The sequence below is a fragment of the Crotalus tigris genome, unplaced genomic scaffold (assembly GCF_016545835.1).
Source record: "Crotalus tigris isolate CLP2741 ecotype Arizona unplaced genomic scaffold, ASM1654583v1 scf7180000024317.942107, whole genome shotgun sequence".
NCBI classification, from domain to species: Eukaryota; Metazoa; Chordata; class Lepidosauria; order Squamata; family Viperidae; genus Crotalus; species Crotalus tigris.
In genome coordinates, this window is record NW_024100489.1 from 370,525 (window position 1) to 394,750 (window position 24,226).

The 24,226-nt window shown below is 42.7% G+C and overlaps 1 pseudogene; it reads left to right on the forward strand.

Annotated features, from left to right (window-relative positions):
* Nucleotides 1–1,938: 1,938 nt before the first annotated feature.
* Nucleotides 1,939–2,032, forward strand: LOC120299883 (annotated as a pseudogene).
* Nucleotides 2,033–24,226: the final 22,194 nt, after the last annotated feature.

Sequence of the window (24,226 nt, forward strand, 5' to 3'; positions counted from 1 at the left end):
TCCCCCCCCACCCCATATTGTTCTCCTTTCTGTCTTCCTTCCCATGCACCATACTGAGGGGTCTGCTGTCCGTTCCAATCACCCTCCTCCCGCACATGCTCAAAGCATTCTTTGCTGTCATCTCATTGGGAGTGCTCCGTTGTTCAATCCGTTGTCGGTGGGCGTCACCTTCCTTCACCCGCAACTCCTGATCGTCACCTTTCTCAGGGCTCTTCTGCTTTGATTGTAGCTATTGTTTAGTTACCAGACCTCGTGTCAAATGCACTGGAGGGGGGTGTCTTCTTTCATTTAGCCGTGACCGAGTCACCACTGCATGCTTAATGATCCCATTGGGGGGAGGGGATAGCTCATCTTCATCATCTTCCTCCAACTCCACCATATCCCATCTACTCTTCGATCTCTCTGGTCCCAGGCTGTTATTCCACATGCCAAGCTTCCATTCCGAGGAGGGCTTGATTTCAATGGGTTGTGGCTGGTCCTGCGGGGGTTGTATGTTGGGGCCGATCTGTTGTTGGTCCGACGGCAGTTGCTTTTCTAGTAAGTGGGGAGTACCATCCAAGGGTCCGCTACTGTGGTGGGACAGGGGGGGATTCTGAATCGCGTCCTTATTCCGGTCATACCGTTCGTAGTGAAGCTCCCTTTGGGCATTAGTATGGTTACCCGCACTCCATGTTCTTAAGGCTTGATGTGCTGCACATAGATCCACGTGCCGGTTGATGGAATCAACTCCTGAATACCACGCTTCCTTCAACAGGCGGCCTCCCTTTGTAGCATCACTGTCCAAGACTTGGGTGGTCTCAAAATCAAAACGGTGGTCGTACTCGGCCATGTGAGCCCAAATCTGTGAGTGTTGTTCGCTTCATCTGATTGCCAAGTTATGCTCATGTAGACGTGTTTTTAACCTCTTCGATGTCTCGCCTACATAATTACTCTGGCAATCCATACAATTGATCTTTTAGACTACCGTTGATCTCTCAGTGGTAGAGAGTTGATCCTTAGGGCACATCACCTTTGCCTGCAGAGTATGGTTGGGCTTATGAGCCACCTTTATATTATGTGGCGCCAACAGCCTGGCTGTGGCCTCAGACACATTACTAATATATGGTAAGGACACCCATGTGGCCCATGTCGAGGGTTCTTCATCCTGCTGTCTGTTTCAGGGTTCTGGTACCATACTATGCCATTTGATAAATCTTGGGGGGGTATCCATTCATCTGGCAAACACGGAACAGATGTTTCCTCTCCTCTGCCTTTGACTCAGCCGTGCTGCAGTGCGTTTGAACAGGGTCCTGATACAGCTGGCTTTATGGGGGGCTGGATGGTTGCTATAATAGTGGAGGATTCGATCTGTATGGGTGGGCTTCCAATAGACTTTGGTGTTCAAAGCTCCATCCATTGAGCACTGGACTAAAACTTCCAGAAAGGCTATCGAGCCCTGGATCTAAACTTAATGTCCGGATATATAGAATTCAACACCCCCATAAAGCCGGCCTGATGACATCGTTTGATGACCACAAAAGTGTCATCGACATACTGTGTCCAAAATTTGGGCCGGTAGATGGTCATGGCCTCCCGTTCTAGTTGTTGGAGAACCGCTTCTGCTACCATGCTAGATATTGGGGAGCCCATGGCTGAGTCAAAGGCAGAGGAGAGGAAACATCTGTTCCATGTTTGCCGGATGAATGGATACCCCCCAAGATTTATCAAATGGCATAGTATGGTACCAGAACCCCGAAACAGTCAGCGGGACGAAGAACCCTCGACACGGGCCACACGGATGTCCTTACCATATATTAGTAATGTGTCTGCGACACATTACTAATATATGGTAATAGTAATATAAAGGTGGCTCATAAGCCCAACCAGACTCTGTGGGCAAAGGTGATGCGCCCTAAGGATGAACTCTCTACCACTGAGAGATCAACAGTAGTCTACAAGGTGCTCGCTTCGGCAGCACATATACTAAAATTGGAACGATACAGAGAAGATTAGCATGGATGACACGCAAATTCGTGAAGCGTTCCATATTTTTTCAACCTACTTATTCTGTAGTGAAGTTATTACAGCTGATATATCAATATGGATTAGTTTCGGGTTTCAAAATTAATAATAATAAGACTAAAATATTATCTAAAAATATGATTACTTGTGATAAACAGATTTTGGCTAATTTGACTGGTTTTGAAATTGTTGATAAGATAAAATATCTGGGGGTTATTTTATCTGTTTCTAATGTAAAATTGTTTAAGAATAACTATGAAAGGTTGTGGTCAGGGTACAAAAAGACTTGAAAAATTGGGAGAACTTACAGCTATCTCTCATGGGAAGAATTGCAGTGATTAAAATGAATGTCCTGCCAAAATTTCTCTTTTTATTTCAAATGTTACCTATTTTAAAGAATGAGGTTAATTTAAACGAATGGCAGAAAGGCATTAATAAATTTATTTGGGCAGGGAAAAAACCAAGGGTAAAGTTTAAAATTATGCAGGACTTCCGTGAGAGAAGTGGACTCAAGGTACCGAATTTGAAATTATATTATGACGCTGTGGTCTTAACATTAATTAGTGATTGGGTAAATTTAACAAATTCAGAGATACTCCACTTGGAGGGATGGGATTTACTTTTTGGTTGGCATGCCTACTTATTATTTAATAAAAAAGTGGATTGGGCCTTTAAATCTCATATTATAAGGATTTCTTTACTTAGGGTTTGGAGGAAATATTATAAAAGTGATTTTAAAATACCATTATGGGCTATACCTTGGCATGCGATAGAGGGGATAAAGAGAGGTGTTAAAATGGATACGGTGTCTTATACACAATTACTTAGATGGGATGGTCAAAATTGGCAGTTGAAAATCTTTGGAAGACCTAGTACATGAAAATATTACCTATTCTTGGTTTCAATATAGACAATTAGTAGATAGATGGAAGATGGATCGTAATATAGGCTTGCTTAGAGAAGATAAAAATCTTTTTAAGCAAGTAAAGGATCAAAGACAAACTCACATTAAGAGAATTTATGGGGTGCTAGTGGAACTGGATTCAGAATCAGAATTAATTAAAGATTGTATGATTAAATGGGCGCAGAATTTTGGTGAACCAGTTCTACTGGATACCTGGGAAACTATCTGGGTGAGAAATGTTAAGTTTACACAAGCCCAGAATTTAAGGGAGAATTTTTATAAAATGTTTTACAGATGGCACCTTGATCCACAAAAGATGTCTTTCATGTATCCTGACTTACAGCCAAATGTTGGAGATGTGGCTGCCTGGATGCCACTTATTATCATATTTGGTGGTCGTGTAAAAATATAAAAGCTTTTTGGATTAAGATATGGTGGAACATTCAGAGAATTTTTAGAAAGAGGGTAAAATTTACTCCACAATTGTTTTTGCTTGGCATTGTTACTGATTGTGATGTTGAGGAGGTTATATTGATGTTGAATTTGATTACAGCTGCAAGGCTGTAGGTCAATACTGGAAGAAGGAATCTTTGCCTACTTTGCAAGAGTGGTTTTTTAAAGTATCTTACTTGGCGGAAATGGCAAAGATTTCGGCTTTTTTAAAAGAGCAAACGCAAGAGAAATTTTTTGATGTATGGGAAAAATGGATAAATTTCATACAATTTAAACTGGATTTGAAAAAATATCATTTAGCTTTTTTATAACCTGTATTTTTCTATTTTAAATATTTTCTTTTTTTAAGGATTATAACTCTTTTTTTCATATATATATTATTTTTAATTATTTTATAATTTTGTTAATTTTTTTTTTTAATTAAGCCTATATTCTGCTCTGGGAAGCTCCTGGGGGGAGGGAGGGGGTGGTTTGGGAGGGGTTGGGGGAGGGTTGTATTGTTTTGGTTTTTTTTGTTGTTGTTGTTATTGTTTTTTTTCTGTCTTTGTAAAAGTTTTTAAAAATTTTTCAATTAAAAAAAAAAAAGAACAGTAGTCTACAAGATCAATTGTATGGATTGCCAGAGTAATTATGTAGATGAGATGCTTGATAATGGGACACTTGATAACGGTATATAAGTCTACTCCCTATACTTGCCTTTTAACCCTGACGATGTCAAATGTATTTTGACAAAAGCTTGGTTGATTAATTAAATTTTATTCTCTTAAAGCATTCTCTTGGTGACCACTGTTTTAATAGTATGGATATTCCCAAGAGTCATATTTTTACTTTTATTTTTAATATATATATATATATATATATATATATATATATATATATATATATATATATATATAAAAAACTACTAAAAATGTTGATCTCTGAGACTAAAATTTTTATTAAGAACTAAGCTTTTGTCAGCAGCTAACAAAAGCTTAGTTCTTAATAACATTTTTAGTCTTGGAGATCAATGTTTTTAGTAGTTTTTTCTATTATGAATATACCCAGGAGTTGCATTTTTAAAATAATTTTATATTAAGCTGGGGGGGAAAAAACACAACTGATTTGAAACCTGCCCAGTTCTTGAGCTCAATGAACTAATCTGATTAGAACATGAAGTGATAGAATTGCAAAGGTTCAGCATGACTTGTTTATGGATGGATGTAGCAAAGTAGTAAAGAAAGAGATGTGGTGGATGGTGGATGGAGAGGAAGGGGTGTTTGTGAAGGTTAGGGGAGCTTTCCCTCCCTGTGGTTAGCTAGGTTAATAAGAACAAGAAGAGAATGTGGATAGTTTTGGAAGTTGGAAAGAAAGAATATTGATTAATAGTAAAAGGAAAAAAATAACTCACATAAAGCTGATAGAAGAAGACGCCCATGGGAGGTTGAAATGGTATGCAGGTACACAAAGGAAATGAATGTTGAGAGGAGGAGGTGTTATGTGTTTTGTTTTTGGCTGATGTTGTGGATGGCATCCCACTGAAACCGGGTCTTTTTCTGCAGGAGCCAAGTGAGGGGGGCCGTCATGGAAGCAAAACCAGGGATAAAAGTCCAATAGTAGTTGGCAAACCCCAGGAGTCACTGGACATCTTTAACACGATGTGGGGATTGCCAACTCCGCAGAGACTTGACCTTGCTCGCTCCATGGTGATATCCTCAGGAAAAATGCGTTGACCCAGGAAATCAATGGTCCTTTGGTAGAACTAGCACTTTTCCAGTTTGGCATAGAACCGATGCTCTCAGAGCTGCTGCAGGACCTGATGGAGATGTTGATGATGTGCTTTTTGTGATGGTAAGTAGATCAGGATGTCATCTAAGTAGATCATGACAATCTAACAAGTCACTGATCTAACAAGTCTCGGAAGATGTCATTCATAAAATGCTGAAACACTGCAGGGGTGTTGGTCAGTCCAAATGGCATCACAGTGTACCATACCGGGTACCAAACACTCCTCCAACTTCGTGAAGATCTTTGCCTTACGGAGCCAATCCAGAAGTTCGGGGATAAGGGACAACGGGTATTGATTCTGCACTGTGATGGCGTTTAGTTTCCAGTAGTCACAGCAAAGCCTCAATTCACCGAACTTCTTTTTTACAAAGAGCATGGGTGCAGACACTGGTGAGGACAAGGGCCGAATAAAACCCTGAGCCAAATTCTTGTCCAGAAAGTCTTGCAACGCAGCCAACTCGGGGTCCGACATGGAATAAAAACACTCCACTGGGAGAGGTGCATCAGGGACTAAATCGATGGGGCAGTTATATGGCCTGTGCTGGGGCAATTGATCTGCCTCTCTTGTTGAACACATCAGTGTAATTTGCCAGTTCGAAGGGCAAGGAGACCCTGGGGGACCCTTCGCCTGGCCAGCACAGACATGGCCGGTGTGGTCCATGCACTGTAAGCTTGGGAAGGTGACCAAATTCTGGGACCAATAAATATGCGGGTCATGCACCCGGAGCCACACCAGTCCCAAGACCATGGAGAAATGCAGGTCGGGGGCTATATAGAACTGAAATAGCTTCCTCATGGAAACTGATACATAATGGTGTGGCGGCCTTAATTGGCCCAGACAGGAGCACTCCACCATCAATAGTGTCTATTAACATTGGCAGTTCCACTGGGCACTGTGGAACAGCCCATTTGGCCACAAATGCTACATCCAAAAGGTTTGTGGTGGCTCCAGAGTCAATCAAAGTGTAGACTGGATCCCCTTCGGTATCCCAGGGAGGATCAGGCATGCCTCCAGTATCAGATGCCATGGAGGTCCATGGACAGCATCTGAAGGACGTCACTCGATGTTGTGGGATGCCGACATAAAATGCCTTTTAGATCTGGCTTGGGGCTTTTCTCGACAAAGAAGTAGGTGGCTTTCTCGGGGCAGACTTGGTCACTGATGCCCTTTGTCACTTCTTGGGGCAGAAGGCGGCCAAATGCCCAGGGTCCCCACAGTAAATACACAAGCCCCCCGAATGCCATCTGTTCATTTCAGTCACCGATAGGCAAGGTCTGGCAGCATCTAACTCTATAGGCTCCTCCCGCTGAACCGGAGTCTCATACACAATGGAGGCAGCACGGGTCTCTGGGGTGGCATGGTGACTCCTATGCTGCTGCAGCCGAGCATCAATCCGCAGAGATGGATCAGCCCATTGAGGTCCGGGGGAACATCAACATGGGCCAGGTCATCCAACATCTCCGACAAGCTATCCTGGAAAACGCCCATGAGTACAGCTTCATTCCAGGCTGAATAAAGGCTCAGCAGCCAAAACTCGCTGATATAGCCCTGTAGAACAGGGCTTTTCAACTGGTGATACACATACCACTGGTGGTACACAACCACCTGGCTGGTGGTACATGGTGTTGCCTTCCTCCCTCCGTGGCATCGCCTTCCTCCCCCCTGCTCCACTCCTTCCCAGCTCACTTGTTTGTGGAAAACATGCTGCTTGGTGGCAGCCTGCACGAACCCTACCAAATGTGCCCTGCATGAGGGCACATGAAGAGCGCAGGTGCAGAGCAAGGCCCCGCCCTCCCCAGGGACTCATTGTGCAGCAACCGGACTGACTTCTTCTCGTGCATGCAGAGTGATCCATATCACCCTTCCCCTCTCTCTCCTTACTTCACAACAAGCGCTAGCCTGATAGGAGACAGAACTGTCCACTCCCTTGGCAGGAAGGGGTTTGAGACCACTCGCGTCACGGCCCTGAGCACCAACATCACAACCGCCCCTCCTTCTTTCCCCCCTTTTCTCTCTCTCTGTTGTGGCCTCACACTCTTCCATCTTCCGGAGCATAAAAGTAGAGGATCCAAACGGCTAGAGTAACACAGCTCTCCAACTCTCTACTTCAGGCTGAAACAGTCTCAAAGGTGAGGACCGGATATTACTTCGCCTGAAGGAAGGGTGACTTGATGGTGATGCGGGTTTGTCTCCCTTCCTTTGAAAGAGGGAGAAAAGCGTCGCTCTCTTCCTTCAGGCGGGTGCAAATGTAACTTAAGAACGGTAGCAATGCGGCCAGAAATGGGCATCTCTTGACAGCGCTGGGGAGAGCTGTGGGAAGAATGATGTACTCGGAGAGGATCGGGGAACCTGGCCCAAACGCTGGACCCCGGTAGGGGAAAAATGACTGGGAGAAGTAGCCTGTTCATAACATACATGCCTGAAAACGGGACCTGAACCGGCGACATCCCTGTCCTGCCTGTGTGCTCTCCTCTGCCTCTGCACGGGCACAGGCAGGGCCGTGATGTCAGGTAGGGCCATGATGTGTTGCTGCCTGCCTGGCGTAGCACAGGAGAAAGGAAGGAATGAAGGAAGGAAGGAAGGAAGGAAGGAAGGAAGGAAGGAAGGAAGGAAGGAAGGAAAGAAAGAAGGGATAATGGGAGCTGCAGCGCTGCAGCCTTCCAGTCCTATGAGCATCCCTGTGACATTCAGCTGTGGTCCAGGCCTCGCATTCATCAGCTGTTCGGCGGCTGGGAGACAGAGCCCTTCAGCTTCAGGCCACGCCATCAGCCCTTGGGTCCCTGCCATGGCCTCATGCCCATCAGCAGTTCAGCAGCTAAGAGTAGGAGCTGCTCAGCTATTTGTGGGGACGCCCATGTGGCCCTGCGCCCATCAGCTGTTCTGCAGACTGACGTCGGAGCCACTCAGCTGTTCGTCGGGACACCCATGGAGCTGACACCCATGCTGCCAGGTAGAATGTTGCCAGCTGCTGCTCTCCTTTGCCGCCCCGCACATCGTCCTCAACCCCTCCCCCACCCATTCATGTCGAGCCCACAGGGGCTTGACAGGGAGAGAGGGAGGGAAGGAGGAAGGGACGACTCCTCCTCTCCTAAGGTTCAAAGTATGATCAGCTTCCCAAGGGTGCCACAATCCTCATGAAAGCAGGGAGAAAGCAAAGGGGGCAAGAAAGCTCACGGCGGGCTCAAAGGAGCACCTGTCAGCGTCAGAGACAAGAAACTCCCCTACAAACCCAGGGGAAGTGGTGGAGAAAAGGAGCCCCCTTTGGGAGGAAACCACCATCTTCTTCTCCTCGGCTTTCCATTCTCCTGTTTTTCGGCAGCCGGGCTGCCAAGCCTCTACTTGCTGGAACTCCGCGTTTGTTTTGTTTTTTACTTCTCACCTTCATGTGTTTCTGCCGTACCTCCTTGGCACTCCCACTCCCAGGAAAGGGGCAGGCGGAAGAAAGCTTGGCTAGGCTAGGCAAAGAAAAGCCACGGAGCCATGAGCTAAGATTGCAGGCAGGCCGGGGAAGGGGGTGAAGAAGAGGAAGGGGATTGGGAGAGAGGAAATGCCAAGCTTGTCCTCGCCTCTCCCAAGGACCTCCTGCACCACCTCACAGGAACACCTGGTTTCAGATTTACACCACAAAAGTTTTCTCGCACAGAGGGGAGAGGAAAAACAATTAAGGAACACTCGGGAATCCCTTGCAAGGCACCCTGTACCTTGGTGCTTCTTTCCTAATGCCTTCCCCCCCGTGTTTTCTACTCCACCCCGAATTCACCTCCCTTCCATCTCCTTATGCAGCCATCTATGGTCTTAATACATCCCTAAGTCTGTCTCACTTTCAACACCCCCTAAAATTCTTCATTCAGAAGAATGAAGGGGTGCGAATCGGCATGTGCTCAGAAACACCGATTCCACACTCCTGCCCAGCTCACTTGCTTGCTTTCCACTTGCTTTCTATCTATCAACAGTTTTTGACGCCTTTCCTTGTCTTCTGAATTTTGTTTTTGCAAGCGAGATGAGCAGGAGCACAAGATCGGCATTTCTGAGCACATGCTGATTCGCGCCCCTGCCCTCTCACTCGTGCAAGCAAGTGAGCTGGCCAAGAGCCCAGGATCAGCATGTGCAACTACAGATGAGCCACACTTCTGCTGAGCCACACAGAAACACGGATCAGCTGTAGCCCGGCGTGATCCTGATGCTTCTGCTAAATTAGCAAGTGGCATGTTTTCTGGCGAAGCACAAGCAAGTGAGCTGGGCAGGAGCCCAGGATCGGGGCATGCAGCTACAGCTGATCTGCGCTTCTGCAGAGCAGCCCAGAAGTGCAGATCAGCTGTAGCTGCTCTCCTGGGCTCCTGCCCAGCTCACTTGCTCATGCTTTGCTGGAAAACATGCCGCTTGCTAATTTAGCAGAAGCGCAAATCAGCTGTAGCCTGGCGCTGATCCTGGCACTTCTGCTAAATTAGCAAGCAGCCTGCCTCTACCTCTGCGCATGCACAGGCAGGTTTGGCATGTCGCCATGGCCACCGGCAGCACAGCCACCAGCCACACTGGCAGCCTGTCCCCTTCCTCTTGTGCCTTCCTGGGCACAGGGGGGGGAGGAAGGAAGGAACAAAGAGGGAGGGAAGGAAGGGACAATGAGAGAGGGAAGGAAGGAAGGAACAATGGAAGGGAGGGAGGGAAGGAAGGAAGGGACAAAGAGGGAAGGGAGGAAGGAAGGAAGGAAGGAAGGAAGGAAGGAAGGAAGGAAGGAAGGAAGGGAAGGATAGTGAGGGAGAGAGGGACAATGGAAGGAGGGAGGGAAGGAGGAAGAGACAAAGAGGGAGGGAGGGAAGGAAGAAAGGAAGGAAAGAAGGAAGGAATGTATAATGGGAGGGAGAGAGGGAGGGAAGGCTCCCATGCCTGTCCCACCCCTCCATCAGAGACCCACAGATCTCCCCCCACATCCCCACCCACACTCCCCACAGGCACCCTGCACCCTGAGTGATGAGCTGGCCACGCTCCCCTGGCCACTGACTTCATTTGTCAAAAAGTTGCAAAAAGTGATCACATGACCCTGGGGATGCTGCAACAGTCATAAGTGTGAAAAACGGTTATAAGTCACTTTTTTCAGTGCCATTGTAACTTCGAACTGTCACTAAGTGAATTGTTGTAAGTCGAGGACTACCTGTACTTTATCATTTTTTTCCTTTTTTTGGGGTCATCAAGTGTTTGACACCTTGCTGGGCGACTGGTGGTACTCGGATATTGCCTTATCTTAAAAGTGGTACAATGGGTGAAAAGGTTGAAAAGCCCTGATATAGACAATATAGCAAATAAGGACATCTAGTGGTGAAAGGAGATTTACAACAATACCAAAATATCAAAAGAACTTCAGAAGCCTATGACCTTGAAACAACAGCTGGTGTAAACAAAAAGCTTTATATGACTCTATGTTAGAAAAGACTCTCTACAAAGTTTGCAGCCTTAGAAATGGAGAAAGCTGTACCTGAAGATAAAGAAGAAGATATAGCAGAAGTGATTAATAATTTACTGGCGGAGACCTTAAAAACATAGAGCGGAGATACAAATGGAAATAGATGAAATATTTTGAATGAATTCAAGTTATGCAAGGAAATATAAATTACCCAGAGAAGTCCATGTAACATTTATAAAGAAAACAATAAGAGATGAGATACTGAGAAGAGTTAAAAATGAACCATTACAATATAAAAATAAAGAAATTGTGGTGTTAAAGCAAATCCTGAGGAGAATAAGAGACACCCAAAGTCAATATCACTTTTTGACTATAAAGTTAATTGCAAAAGGTATAAATTTTAGATGGTTAATGCCAGAAGGGATTTTAATCAACTGGAATAATACAAGATATCGACTGCACTCAGTTTGAAAGGCAGAAGACTTTGATGAAAGAAATCAAGCTGTCATAGTTCTGACAGATGAAACTCTTTAAAAGAACTTTGAGGCATTGTTTACCTTAAAGAATCTCTATTTTGAGTAGGCATAACATCGGCACTGCATAATCGAAGCCAAAAACTGAATTCCCCTCTCCTGAGCACATAGTATCAAAGCACAATTCCCTCCTCTAATTAACAGTCATAAATCACATTTCCCAATTAGCTTGAAGTGCTGGCTTCCTCTCCAGTTCTCCAGCCCACCAATTCCTTATCAGCTCTGGTTACCATAACCTTGTTTCTCACACTAGGTTTAGTGTTGTTATGTCTAGCTGGACTCTTGTTCACATCCCCCCTCCCAGCATCATCTAACTCTAAAAGCAAAAGGTAAAAGATGGCTACATTTCTATCTGTTGTCAATGCAAAAACATCTGATGTTAACAGCGTTGACACAAATATTCCTAAATGAAAGAGTACAACATCAACAAGTGGACAGGAAAGACCAGAAACAGACAGAACAAACAGTAGAAGAAACAACTTTAGAAATAGAAGAAGAAAAAGAGAAGCCTGATCAAGAGGGTGAGGGAATGGCAAGGGAGCAGAGGACTATGAGATCAACAAAACCTAAATATAAGTAAACAAAATGGAGAAAGGAAATGGATTTTTTTCAGTAAACATAAATGGACTGAATTCCCCATCAAAAAAAAAATCTTCAAAAAATTACAGAAATTAAATATTGATATAATTTGTTTGCTGGAGACACATATAAAAAAACAATATTATAAACTCTTGGAATATCCCAAAACTGGGAAACTCTTGTTGAAGGAAAAGTCTTCATTATGATTCAGTCCAAGCTGGGAATAAACAACATGGTGACTGCTTTAGAAAGAAGGTTGAAGTTTACTGAAAAGGAGAGCCAGACAGAAAGATGGCTCTGGAAGAGAGCACATGTAGGGAGTGGGTTTTTTATACCCTCTGGGGCTCTTGAAATTGTTTCCTGTTCCTGTTTGAGGCTTTGTATTTCCTGTGTCATGTACTTTGACCTGAGTTTGAGTTTATCCCTTTGGCATCTGTGGATTAATCCTATTATGTCCTGTCTTAGAGTTTGGGTGGGTTATGTAGATTTTAGGTGTCTTTGTCTTCTTAATCTTCTAGTTTCAACCTTCCTGAATGGATTGTTTACATCTGCATTTCTACAGAGCTGGTTTCTGCTTGGGGGAGGAAGACGTGGGGTTATTAAGAAAAACTGGACATGCTTTTCTGCCTTTAAGATCCTTTGAGGAAATATATTTTTCTGCACTTTTAATATTTCCTTCTCGGGGGGGGTGACTTCCCAGAAATTCCCCCTTTGTTCCATAAGTGTGTGAATGACACATTTACTGGCACAAGATTAAAATTGATCTGGTCGGGGAGACTCAGTAAACAAGCTTTAAACTGTTAAACAAAAAAAGAGGGGAAGACACTAATGGAGGCAGCAGAAAAAGATCCCTGCAGTGGCTCCCAAAAGGGGAGCTTCCAACCCATAAAGGTGTAAAAGTCAGGGCAAAAGTTCTGTTAGATGGAAAAGAAATTTATAGTGTCCAATATTCTGTGCCAATCATTTTCAAATGTTGGATGTCACTTTGGAGCTTCCAGTCAGGTTTTGAAGCACATGCCTCTCAAAAGTCTTCACAGCCATGGTCTTCATCAGTACATAACCACTGGCCCCCCATTTTTAAGGTTGTTTCCTGCCTTAGCTCTTAGTTCAGTGCATCCAGGTTTGTGATGTCCAATTGAGGTTAGCCAGTATGTAATCCAGGCTATTAAATTTTCTTAAATTGCACATAGTGAGCCCTAGGACTCCCACTCTGTGCAAGATATTCAGGGCTTAGGTTTGGAGATCTCTTTTCTGCTACCTCCTCAGTGAGGGCATCTGAATTGCAAATCACCTGAGGGGTCCTGTTCCTTCCCCCTTGGAATTTGCTGGAAGTTGTTCCTACAAAGTTTTAATGACATAGGGCTGGAGCTTTACTGAAGGTAGGTGAAAGAGATAGACTAAGTGTGATTCTGAATGATGTTTGTGTGTGTGTGTGTGTGTCTGTGTCTGTGTGTGCAGCTGCTTCTACAAAACAGGCAATACAAGCATCCTGGACAAATTTTCCCTCCCATCATACAGAAGTCCAAAGTGTTCAGTACTTGCTCTGCCAACTATTCCCAAATGCCATCACTCCATAAATAAATTCAATTGCTTAATTACAAAACAAATGGGGCAAGAAAGAAAACTTACAATGAGTTTCCACCATCACCCCCCTCCCATAGTCTTCCTAATGTTCTTCTGAGGCTTCAAGTGGGGACCAATGGCTCCAGGACTCCATTCTTCCTCTGCAGCTTTCACGGGCATCTGGGGGAATGGTATGGAAGATCTGATCCACTCTGGTTGCATGGTGGCTTTTTAGTGGATGGCTGGATTCAAAACCCAATTCCATGGCTCAAATGGATGGAGGCAGCATCTGGGTCAGTGTGCTCTGCTTCCAAAGGTTGGGGGGGTCATCTGTGTAGGGCTGAAAGACATGAGAATAAGATCTCCTCCCCCCTTTCTGGGTGGACTCTCCCAGGAGAGGGAGACAAAGGCATGGAGAACAGAGGATAAGAAAAGGAGAAGTAGAATGGGGGGGGGTAGCTTGCAGACAAAATTTGAAAAGGCATTAATACTTCAGTGGTTAGAGAAACAGGCAGACAAAATGAGGAAATTACAGATGAGGACAAAAGAAAGTCTGGATCAAAAATGAAAGGCTTCCGGTGGGTCAAGCAGCTACGATGGCTGCTTTTCACAAAGCAGCCCGTTCCTGGGTTGTGTAAAAGCCGCGGGACTTTGACAATCAGCTGTCCTGTGGCTTGAATCTCTTCCCTGGGAGAAAGGGAAGAGAAGAGCCGCTCAGGTAGAGGTAAGAGCTCCCCTGGATCCCCATAATTTCGGGGATCGGAGGGTAGAGCTCCCTCAGAGTCTGAGCCAACTCCGCACTCCAGGATGTCTTTGTCCCGAAGTTCTGGGATGAAGCAAGGCGCCACTCCCACATCTGCTTTTTTGGGAGGCTTGTGAGTATTCAAATGCAGATGGAGCAGACCAGGAGAAAGTGGATTTAAGATTGATTGGGACTTTAACTCCTGCAAGCATCTTCTCCCCCTTTTTTGTTTACTTTCCCTTTTGAAGAAAGGGAAAGTGAAAGGCAAAATGGCAACTGTCTTTCTTGTTTGACTTTGCAACAAAGTTAAAAGTTCATGTTTTAAATATAGAGGCAAGAATTTTGTTCCTCTTTCTTTTTTTCCTTCTTTCTTTTTATTATTATTTAAAGAACTGTGATATTATAGAGGCAAGAATTTTGCTCCTTTGAACTTAACAGAATGGCTTCAAAACGTTTGGTCTCTGTCCCTAAAGCTTCTATCTCCTCCCCAATGACTCAGCCTGCTTCTCAGTCTAAACCAAAATCACCCCCACCCTCTCCTCCTCCTGCAATCTCTCTCAAAGATTTACAAGAGGCTTTAAAATTGAATGCTTTGGATATTAAAGAGGAGGTAAAAGATCTTATAATTGCAGAGAGGGCTATTACAGAAGAATTATTGGAGAAAAAGAACAAGCAGGTCAGAGAAGACATATTATTTGCGTTTTCAGGTCTTGCCCTGCATATTGAAAGGATTGACGATAAAATGGAAGAGATTACTGAAAATGCAGCAAAACTGGAATTTAGAATGGAGGAAGTGGAGAATAAGATAGAAGTTACACAGGATGAATAAACTATTTCACAATACAGAGAAATGGAGTTCGCATTGTGTATCCGGGGAGTGAAAGAAAATTCCCAGGAAGATTTGAAGATGCTTATTGTTAAAGATATTGCTTTTAATCTTGGATGGAGACCAGAAGCAGTTGGGAATGAGATAGAAAAAATCTTCAGAGTCAATTCACGGGTGGCCAGACAGAGAAATTTACCAAGAGATGTGGTTATTTACTTTTCCAGAAGATCTATTCGTAATGAAATTATACAGGCTTTTTATAAAAAGAGGTTTCAAATTGCAGCTCAAGATGTGATAATTTTAAAAGAAATACCTCCAAAAATTTTAAGAGGTAGAAAAGATTTTACTTTTCTGTCTGATGAGTTAAAATGTCATCAAATCCAGTTCAGATGGGAGATTCCAAGAGGAATAGTAGTGAATTATGATGGAATACGTTACAGATTAACTACAGTTTTAAAGGCAAGAGATTTTTATCACTCTATTCTAAAGGCAAGACCGTCTTCACCTCCACAAACAAGGATAATTGAAGAGCCCATTATGGCAGGAGCTTCCTCATTGGTGGTCATGGAACAAGCGGTGTTGCCTGTACAGAATCTTGAGATAAAAGATCAAAGGATGACACGAGCTGCCCATAAACGCAAAGAAAAAGAGCAGCAGCAGAAAAGTGGTGATAAAGTAGAAGGAATGGTTACTACAGAGCCTGTGGGAGGGGCAAGACCTAAAAGATCTTCGACAGTTGATCTTCAGGCTATGCTTCAAAGGCTTCAGGCCGGTGTAGATGGCCAAGTTCCTGACCTGGAATTTAATGGCTTAAATTCATCTCAGAAACGGAGAAAGTTCTTCCACTATTTGAAACAACATAATAATGACTTGATATGTTTGCAAGAGACTTATATAACTTCAAAGGACTCAAAATATCTGACAAATTCTCGTTTGGGATCACATTTTATAGCTCCAGCTCCAGGGAAAAAAGGGGGTGTTGTAATTTATGTGAAGAAAAATTTATCGGCTAAATTAATTGAGGTTGATCTTGAAGGAAGATATGTCTTTGTGGAACTACTGTTACAAGGCAAGAAAGTTCTTATTGTTGGATTATATGCCCCTAATCAACAACAGAAGCAATTCTATAAGCTTTTGCATGGGAAGATATCCCAGTTGGATTATAAATCTGTAATTTTGATGGGTGACTGGAATGGAGTTTTGGATATAACTATAGATAAAAAGAGCTCTTCAAAAAATTTCACTCAAACTAAATTACCCAAAACTTTTTTTGATTTGAAAGAAGAGTTGGAACTTATTGATATTTGGCGAGAAAGGAACACAAGTGATAGAGATTTTACCTTCTATTCGGATAGACACCAGTCATTTTCAAGGATTGACTTCTTTTTGATTACTATGATTTTCTTTCTAGGGTGAGAAAGGTAAACATCTTTCCCAGGACCCTTTCAGACCATAGTCCTGTGTGGATGGAGCTATACTTGGAAGATGGGAACAGAAGGCCTTGGAGACTGAATGAGAATTTGTTTACCCAGGGAGAGTTTGTACAAAAATGTAAAGAGTATTTAAAGGAGTTTTTTGCTTTAAATATGAATAAGGGCACATCGATGCCCATGGTCTGGGATACCAGTAAGGAGTATATGAGGGGAATTTTAATTCATTTAAATAAAGTTTCTAGGGATAAAAGGATACAAAGACATAGAGAAATAGAAGATGAGATTAAAATAAAAGAAGAAGCGCTTGCTCTTAACCCAACTGATAATAACTTAAAGGTTTCTATAAAGATGCTTAGGGAACAATTTAATATGTTGATGGCAGATCAGGTGGCTACCAATTTGCGTTATATGAGACATAATACTTTTTGTAATGCGAATAAGCCTGGGAGGTGGTTAGCTTATCAGTTACGGAAGAAACAGAAGGCTAGGATTATAGAGAAAGTTAAAATATAAAGGTACTGAGGTTTTTCAGCAAAATTTTATTTAAAAGAGTTTTTTAGATTTTTACACAAAACTATACTCAAGTGATAATATAAAGGGAATGGATATAGATAGATATTTACAATCAGTACATTTTCCTAAACTTTCTGAGGAACAGCAAAATGGGGTGAATTGTTTAATTACTGTGGAGGAAATTGGTTTAGCTATCAAGCAGTTAAATGTGGGAAAGTCTCCAGGAGCAGATAGATTGACGTCGATGTATTATAAAAATTTATATGAAGAAATGTTGGAGCCATTAAAGGAGCTTTTTAATAGTATCTTGCTGTGAGCACAAGTTCCTCCTTCTTGGAAAAGAGCGTTTATATCATTGATTCTGAAGGAGGATCAAGATCTTACAGAGTCTAAAAATTATAGGCCGATATCATTATTAAATGTAGATTACAAGATTTTTACAAAAAATTTGGCAAATAGATTAATGCAGGTTATGAAGGATTTGATTCATAGTGATCAATCAGGATTCATAACAGGGCGATACATGAAATATGTTAGACAAATTATTAACTTAATTGAGTATTTGGATAAGAACAATCAGGTTCCTGTGGCTTTTATATTTTTGGATGCTGAAAAAGCCTTTGATCAATTAGATTGGTAATTCTTATTCTCACTGGTAGAATTAAATTCATTTAAATTCATTTAATTTTGGGGATAATTTTTTACATGCACTTAAAGCTATATATCAGCAACAATCTGCTCAAATTGTTGTTAATGGCGGATTGACTGAGACTTTTAATATTGAAAAAGGGACAAGACAAGGATGTCCATTATCTCCATTGTTATTTGTTTTAACATTGGAGATTTTGTTGATCCAGATTAGAGAATCAACGGTAATCAAGAACATAAAGATAAGAAGAAATGAGTATAAATTACGGGATTTTGTGGATGATTTGGTTTTGATTTTGGAACAACCGATTAGAGTGGTTGATTGTCTATTAGAACTTATAACACAGTATGGAAAAGTTTCTGGTTTTAAAGTCAATAACCATAAGACTAAGATATTATCTAAGAATATGTCAGCCAATGACAAGGAAAGTTTGGGTAAAGCCACAGGTTTTCAGATGGTGAAAAAGGTTAAATATCTGGGAGTATATTTAACTGCCTCAAATGGAAAATTATATAAAAATAATTATGAATTACTATGGGCAAAAGTGCAAAAGGATTTAAATGACTGGAAAAAACTGCAATTGTCACTGTTGGGGAGAATTTCAGCTGTAAAAATGAATGTTCTACCAAAGTTTCTTTTCTTGTTTCAGAGGATACCTATTTTAAAAAAAGATGTAAATTTGGAGGAATGGCAGAAGGGTATCAATAAATTCATTTGGGCTGGGAAAAAACCAAGGGTTAAGTTTAAGATTTTGCAAGATGCCCGAGAAAGAGGAGGACTTAAAGCATCTAACTTGAAATTATACTATGATGCAGCCGCCTTAACTTGGATAAGTGATTGGCTTAATTTAACAAATAAGGATATTCTTGCTCTTGAAGGGTGGGATTTAATGTATGGTTGGCATGCATATTTAATTTTTAATAAGAAAGTGGACCGGGCTTTCAAATCACATATTTTGAGGAGTTTGGAAAAAGTATTATTACTTTGAGTTTGGAAAAAGTATTATTATAGGTTAAACTATAAAATACCCATCTGGGGGATTCCTAGACATGCAATTGAGGGGATTTCTAAGGGGATGAACTTTGATAAAATTTCGTATAAAGAATTATTAACTTGGTCATGTTCGGATTGGCATTTAAAATCTCTAGATGTATTAAGGCAGGAAAATATTCTACAGTCATGGTTTCAATATTTACAAATAGTGGACAGGTGGACTGAGATAAGAAAGAAGGAATAACACTAGAAGATGGAAATCTGGTTATTCAGATTAAAGATCAGATAAAAAGAATTTACAATGCTTTAATAGAATTAGACTCTGAAACAGAATTGGTTAAAGACTGTATGATTAAATGGGCTCAGAATATCCAGGAACCGATCCCATTGGACTTATGGGAGACAATTTGGATTAGAAATGTTAAATTTACACAAGCTCAAAATCTGAGGGAAATTTTTTATAAAATGTTTTACAGATGGCATTTACATCCTAAAAAATTATCTTGTATGTATCCAAATTTACAACCCAAATGTTGGAGATGTGGTAATATGGATGCAACATATTTTCATGTTTGGTGGAATTGTAAAAAGGTAAAAGCTTTTTGGATTATGATTTGGTGAAACATTCAAAAGATTTTTAAAAGGAAGATAAAGTTCACCCCTCAATTATTCCTATTGGGTATCTATGTGATTTAAATGACAAAGAAACTATTTTAATGTTGAATTTATTAACTGCAGCAAGGTTACTAGTAGGCTCATATTGGAAGAAGGATTCGTTGCCTACTTTAGAAGAATGGATATTTAAAGTTTCTAACTTTGCAGAAATGGCAAAAAATTCTGCTTATTTGAAGGATCATACACAAGAAAGATTATATTATTGTATGGAGAAGATGGATAGATTATATTCAGAAAAAATATGGGACTATAAAGTTTCATTTACTTCATGAGTAAATTTTATAGTAACTGTTGTAGAGATTTGTTTATATGACTTAATTTAAGGGGAGTTAAAGGTTAAGTTTGATGTTTTTTTTCTTTTTTTTTCTTTTTTCTTTCTTCTTTTCCTTTTTTTATTGTTAACTTTCTTATTAATAACCCTGTACTCTGCTCTGGGAAGCGAGGGGGGGAGGGTTGAGGGTGGGTGGATGGGTGGGTGAGTGGGTGGGTAATGATAATATAGTCATGGTAAATGCTTGGGCATTTCCCCTATGCTGTGTTCATGTATGTGAGAGGGATGAGAGGGGAGGAAGGAGCAGGGAGGAAGTAGGATGGTTAGAGGAGAAGGGGAGGGGAAGAGAGTAAGAGGGGAGGAGAGAAAGAGGAGGGAAGTAGGGAAGGATTAGAGAGGGTGGACGCGGCCTGGGGGGAATGGGCAGGCAGTACCAATGGTTAGGATTTTAATTGAATTGTATTTTGTATGAATAAATGAAAAATAAAAAACTTTTTATTTTTTTTTAAAAATGAAAGGTCTCACTTCTGGAATTGACCTGCAACATGCTAGAGAGGACTTAGGGATTTGGAACTTGAAAATACTAGGCAGCTTGAGAATGCTGAGAGCTCCAAATAATTTTAAAAGCCTAATATTTTACGGTGTGCAATTTGCCAGGGACAGGAGAATCTATCTTTAACATTTATTCTAAAATAAGACCACATTATTTTAGAGATTGAAAAATGCTTATATGTTCCAGGATTAGCTTCATAGTAGTTTCACCGATTAGTGATAGGACAAGAAAAGTAACTTAAGAAGAAGAAAGTTATTTCCCTACACAAGCAAACCTGAGCTTCTTATGTTTCAGGAAAAGGATAGACAGATAAAATCCATTTACAACACATACAATAAATGTAAGAGTGAAACTTTTCCAGCAGTTGAACTTAAAACATTCCCGCCTGCTAACTTTGGGCTGTTCTTAAGAGTACAGAGAGAGAAAGGAGGAAAAAAAAAAAAGTCTATCCTTTCCTGGTGGAATTCGCATTTTGAGAGTTTGGCATATAGGTGAGCGGCTCGCAGCTTCTTTAAAACCGCTCTGACAAGTTTGACGTGTTCTTCTTTTGTTTCAGTAAAGATAAGAATGTCGTCCAAGTAAACAAGGACCCCCTTAAACAGGTGCTCCCTTAGAACGTCATTGATTAATTGCATAAAGACTGCAGGGCCCCCTTGTAATCCAAATGGCAAGACTTTGAATTGATAGCACCCCATGGGGCAGTTAAATGCAGTCTTCCATTCGTCCCCTTCCTTGATTCTCACTCGATAGTAAGCTTCCCTTAAGTCTAGTTTAGAAAAAATTTTCCCTTTCGATAGGTGTGACAGCATGTCTTTCATGAGGGGCAGCGGGTATAGGTTGCTTTCACTGATTGTATTCAGGGCCCTATAATCCACGCATAAACGTAAAGAGCCATCCTTCTTCTCTCTAAAAAGGACCGGGGCAGCCACTTTAGGCTTGGCTGGCTCAATGAAACCTCTCTCCAGGTTTTTTTTTATAAATCTTTCCATTTCCTCCTTCTCCTTTGGGCTCATGGAGTATAATCTGGGCTTCGGGAGTTTTGCCCCAGGCTTGAATTCAATGGTACAGTCTGTGGGTCGGTGGGGGGGAAGCTCATTCGCCCTCTCCTCACTGAAGACTTCAGCAAGGTCCCTATATTCCTCTGGTATTTCTGTTAATCTTTTTTCCTCTCCTATGGATGCTTTTTCTATTCTTGATTCTGGTAGCCTCCCTTGGGGTTTTAAGTCCATAGGGTCCCCCTTCGGGAATTTGATTTCTGTCGTCCTCCAATTTACCCAGGGGTTCCATTTTTTCAACCATTCCATCCCTAGAATCATTGGGCATTCCATACCTGGGGTCACCACAAACGTTAAGTCCTCTTCATGGTTGCCCAGGGAGAGATGTATTGGCAAAGTGGCTAGGGTAGCTGGCACCCCCCCTGCTATGGATCCATCTAGCTGGCCAAATGAGATTGGTTGTTCCAGTCTCCTGGATGGGATGCCCAGATTCCCCACTAGTGTTGGGCTAATGAGGCAGCGGGTACAGCCAGAGTCTATTAAGGCTTTCACCTTCACAGCTTCGGGCATGGGGGGGATTAATATAGTCACTGTTTTGAAGATGGGTGTGATGCATCCACTTACCAGGGGTTCGCCCTCCGAGCTGTCATCTGAGGCATCCACCGGCCCTGTGGTGTAGGCTGGAGTCCTTTCCCCTTGGTGAGCAGAGGTGGGGGTTTCTGCAATTTCCATCATTCTCATGGCCGTTTCTTTTGGCTTAGCTGAATACTTTCCGGGTTTGTTGATTGGGGATCTGTCTGGGTTGTGCTGGGGGGCCTTTGAGCGGCATTCTACAGCTCGATGCCCTTCTCTTCCGCACTTGAAACATCCCATTTGCTTCTTGGCTGTATCCGATGATTTCACCGGTTGGTGTGTCAGCTCAGGCGGGGGGCGGCTCCATTGTTTTCCTCGGCGGTGCCTCTTCAATATGTCGATCTCTGCTTCCTCTGCCAAGACGTACCATTCCTCAAGTCGATGTGGGTCCCCTCGGGGCAGGCAAGCATCATATAGATCATAGTTTAGTCCGTCTTTGAAACGGCCAAGGAGGATGTCTTCTGGCCAATTCAGTTTGCTGGCAATGGCCCGGAATTCTTGTGTATACTCAGCCACTGGGCGTTTGCCCTGCCTCATCGTTGTTATTCTTTCACGGGCTTTGCGATCAGCCAGGGGGTCTTCAAATCGTCTTCTCAAAGAGGACATGAAACGGTTGAAGTTACTGAGTTCTGGGGCATTGGAGTCATGCAAGTTCACTACCCAATCCGCAGCTGGTCCATCCAGGGCAGATTGCACGATCCGGATGCGGGCTTTGTCGCTGGGAATATCCTGCCCATATTCCTCCATGTAGCTGAGGACTTGGGTTAGGAAAAACCCCAAGCGTGTTGGCTCCCCTTTGAATTTCACTTCCAACGGTGGACGTCTTGGAATGGATCGGTGCCTCTGTTGTGGGTGGTAGTGCCTTCCGTCCAGATTGCCATCTGTGGTCCGGTAGGGGGTGGGAGCTCCTGGATCAGTAGATGTCCCTGGGGTTGCAGGTTCCATGTCCCCCTCGGTGTCTCTCCCTTTGCGGCTCCAGGAACTGGGGCGGCCGTAGGGTTCAGTATTCTCCTCTCCTAGGGAGCTGAGAGTTCTCTTCATCAGGTCAATAGCTTTCTCTAGGATCCAGTCTGAGTACGGTGCCCAGCTTCCTCCCTCTTCACTTGCGTGCAGGGATTTCTCCATCTCCTGCTTCCATTCTGGTTGCTTGGTCCCCCGTCTCAGGGTCACCTTTCTTGATTCCTTTCCCCACTCACTTTTCTTTCCAACGCCCATCGACCAGCGAGGCTTGTGGTCCTGTGTCTCCACCACTTCTTCTCCTGAGGAATCTGGCCTCTCGGATCCCAACATCTGGCAAGGTTCCAACTGGGTCAGCGGCTCTCTTTCCAGGGAGTTTTCCCCCTCTCTTGCTCCATTGTCTGACATGGTAAATTTTTGCAAAATCCCCCGGCAAGGGTCTTCCTTCCAGGTGGATTAATTTTGCAAGTCCTGTCTAATGTAAGGACCCACCCCACTTTGCATCTTAAGAAGACAGAACTCTTGGAATAATTCTTCCAACAGGAATCCTTTATTAAGAGAAAATGGTTGCAGGCATGCTAGACAGGACTTGGGGTCCAAGCTCTCCCATTCAAGGTTTTAAGGGGTTCCCCAGTAGTCCCACCCAATCAACCCCCCTTCCAGTGATAGTTTCAAGTATCACAATTCCACTCCCTTTCTTCTTTCTTCCGTCTGGATGGAGACTTCAGATAACTACATGAAAGGCAATTACTCTCCTTTGGTATGCTAACACTTCGAGGTTACAATAAACACACATTCAGCATTTAGCTCTTTGAAGTGTAAAGAAGGAAGTGAGGGCCATAAAGCCCCTTTGTTCTCCCCCTTCTCTCCCTCTTATGGCAGAATCCAGAGAAGGCAGAATTGGGAGTTTCTATATTTGATAATTTAAAGATGAAATATAATTGGATTCTGACAGTTTGTTGGCCAGACAGACAGAGTGAGGGTATTTTTCTTTTGATGGCTTATTTTAAGCAGAATTTCTAGCAGAATTTTAAAATTCTTTTGTCTTTGTATTAGAGACAAATAACAGCCACATTTACCTCACACACAAAGACTTTGACACACCTATACACACAAAGATAAGGAAAGGAGAACAGAAAGGGGAAACAGAAGACTTAGTTTTACACATCCTGGTCATTCCCACCATAAATCTCAGTTAACTCAAATTAGAGAAGGCACAAATCTTAAACATACCACATGGTTGCATAGAAAAAGAGAGAGAGAGAAGACACAGAGAGAAAGAAAATCATTATTTCTATATTTTAATTTCCTTTTAAGTATCTTTATTTAGCCAAATTGGTTTCCCAGCAAAGCCCTGAGCAAAGCCCATTCTTCACAAATTTCTCTTGCTTGCTTCCTTTTCATAGAGGCTAGGACAGTCACTTGCCTCTCATCCCATGCCTTGAGCAAATCTCCAATGAGTGACCTAATCTCAACCCTTGAACTACAGCTTCCCATATTCCCCTTACCATATGGGTTCAATCAGTCGGGTCCTAGCGACACTGCCCAGCTCTCTTAGCAACACTATCCCTGCTGCCCCGCTGTCAGTTTTCGGGCACAAAAGAAATGCCTGGGAGGACTCCAGTTCCCTCACAGAGTATGGGACTCTCCTAAAGGGAACTTCTTGCCATCACTTTGCAGACCAAAAAGGGGTTTGGGGAGGACCTGCCACCCTCAGCTCAGACAAGTATGGGCGCCTCCTTCTTCCTCACCTGCCATCAGTTTTCTGACTCAGGAGGAGTCTGGAA